The sequence below is a fragment of the Cucurbita moschata genome, unplaced genomic scaffold (assembly GCF_002738365.1).
Source record: "Cucurbita moschata cultivar Rifu unplaced genomic scaffold, Cmos_1.0 Cmo_Scf00011, whole genome shotgun sequence".
NCBI lineage: Eukaryota > Viridiplantae > Streptophyta > Magnoliopsida > Cucurbitales > Cucurbitaceae > Cucurbita > Cucurbita moschata.
In genome coordinates this window covers 1,816,031-1,818,763 of record NW_019268527.1, presented here as the reverse complement: position 1 = coordinate 1,818,763, position 2,733 = coordinate 1,816,031, and the positions used below count along the sequence as shown (strand labels likewise).

Below are 2,733 nucleotides of genomic sequence, written 5' to 3'. Positions count from 1 at the left end.
CAACAATTGCATGAAAATGAAAGAACATGTAACCGAAAATGAAAGAACAGGAAGGGATGGACAACTTTCCACATCCATTGCATTGAGACAAAAATCCTTGAAGTTGATTTTTGTGATTTAGGTCTATTCTATTGCAAGACCATTGAGCAATGAGCCTCTAGAGTGGGGTTGGATAGGACTAGACCCAATTAACTACATTTATGAAAATTATAGTTTCTAAACTTGATTTCACTAGCAAAGATACAAATATCTACTCGAAGGTTAAATAAATTTGTCCTCACGAATAAAGACTTTAAAATACAAAAACTAAATTTTGTAGTTAAGTAGTGTTTCAATTTTTATCTTCTTATGTGAGAAGATGAGATATTGTTGCTTTCATGGAGTGGACCGCCAAATTTTAGTATCATTCTTTTTAGCACCATAAAAACGTTTTATGAATAAACTTTGTACTTCTATGGACATTTTCTTTTTAAATAATTTTTTAAACTGCAACCACTAAAAATTTAAAAATATTTCATTATTTTCGTTTAAATAATATAGGAGAATGAGAATTGAAACACTATTTAATTCAAAAGAATGACCGTTTTTTTTATTCATAATATTTTTTTCTCTAGTTCTTGAACTCTTTCTAATTTCGGATGTCTTTCCTTCAATTACCTCTATGGCTTCCCCTCGTCCTCTTCCTCTCTTCACTTTTCATCCTCCTAAAATGGAAAGCAGCTGCAAACAGAAGACATGGTAATTTTCCTCCAAGCCCACCAAAGCTTCCCATCATTGGAAACATGCATCAACTTGGAAAGCTCCCACACGAATCCCTATGGCGCCTCTCTCAGCTTTACGGTCCCATTATGAGCCTCAGCCTAGGTCGTATAGAAACCATCGTCATATCATCTGCCGAGACTGCTCGTGCCCTCTTGAAAACCCACGATCTTCAATGTTGCAGTAGACCACAAACCCAAACTACAAAAAAATTTACTTATAATTTCCTTGATATTGGGTTTTCGCCTTACAGTGATTATTGGAGAGAGATACGCAAAATTTGTATGCAAGAGTTGTTCAGTATGAAGAGGGTGATATCTTACGAACCCATCAGAGACCAAAAAGTTGGTTTACTTATTCAATCTATTTCGAAATTTGCTTCTTGTGAAGCTGTTGTTGATCTTACTAAAAACTCATTTGCTTTCACTACTGGTATTATTTTTAGAATTGCTTTTGGGGGAAGAGGTTTGAAGGAGATTTATTTCATGAGCTTGTGAATGAAGCAATGACATTGTTGGGAAGCTATAGTGCTACTGAGCTTTTTCCCGTTCCTTTTATTGGGAAGACTATTGATTGGTTCAGTGGACGAGAAGCTAAATTTGAGAGAGTTTTTAATGAGATCAACGCTCTGTTTCAAGAGGTTATTGATGAACACCTTCATCCTGAGAGGCCTAAACCAGAACAAGACGATATTATTGATGTGCTTTTGACTATCAGTAAAAAGCAAGTTGAATCTTGTACTATTGTCATTACCCATGAAAACATCAAAGCTATTCTTTTGGTAAGCAACTTCTATCCTTAATCTTTAATGGTTTTAAAGCTAAACTTTCTTCTATCCTTATCTTTAATGGTTTTAAAGCTAAACTTTCTTCTATCCTTATCTTTAATGGTTTTAAAGCTAAACTTTCCATATAGTTACGAGATATTGAGAATTTTTTGCTTTGCCTCTATCCTTCATACCTTCTCCATTATATCTCAGCCTTATAACTTTTTCTATGGTATGATGTGCATCAACGGGATATATTTTTAGCAGGAATTGATACTAATTCAGTTACAATAGTTTGGGCAATGGCAGAACTCACAAAGAACCCAAAATTGATGAAGAAAGCTCAAGAAGAAATTAGAAATCACGTGGGAAACAAAGAAAAGGTACCCGAGAGAGACTTAGAAAAGCTTCCATATCTAAAAATGGTAGTGAAAGAGACACTTAGACTACATCCACCAGGACCCATTCTTCTTCCAAGAGAAATCATTTCAAATTTCAAAATTGAAGGCTACGATTTTTACCCAAAAACAATAGTTCAAGTGAACGTTTGGGCAATTGGACGAGACCCCACATGGTGGACAGACCCAGAAGAGTTCATTCCAGAGAGATTTGCAGAGAGCTCGATTGATTATAAAGGACAACATTTTGAGTTCTTGCCGTTTGGATCTGGTCGGAGGATGTGCCCAGGGTTAAATATGGGGGTGAAAACTGTGGAGTTGGTTTTAGCGAATCTTTTGTACCATTTTGATTGGAAGCTACCAAATGGGATGAAGGAGGAAGACTTGGATATGGAAGAGAATTCGGGTTTGAGTCTCACCCTCCGCAAAAAGTTGCCTCTCAAACTTGTACCCATGTTATACCATCCCTGAGAATTAAGTTTGAAGTGGGGTCCTCTCATTATAACGTTTTATGGTATTTTTATATGTAATATATATTATAATGCTTGAACTCTTTGTTACCAACAAAATAGCTGATGTGAATAATAAGAGGTTGTGCATATAAGAGGTAATTTAGGTTGAGATGAACGGAGGGGAAATAGTCCAATTCATTCCTGTTAGAATAAAAATCGTGGGTATTTTGATTTTTTTACGAGCCATTTGAGTTTTCAAAGTTAACGAGTTTCCACCAATTTTGATTCTATAGATTTGTAGGAAGGAGTTTCACAAAAAAAAAAAAAAAAAAAAAAAAAAAAAAAAAAAAAAAAAAAA

At 34.9% G+C, this 2,733-nt stretch overlaps 1 pseudogene; it reads left to right on the top strand.

The window, feature by feature from the left end:
* The first annotated feature begins 638 nt into the window (after positions 1–638).
* Positions 639–2,547, top strand: LOC111449885 (annotated as a pseudogene).
* Positions 2,548–2,733: the final 186 nt, after the last annotated feature.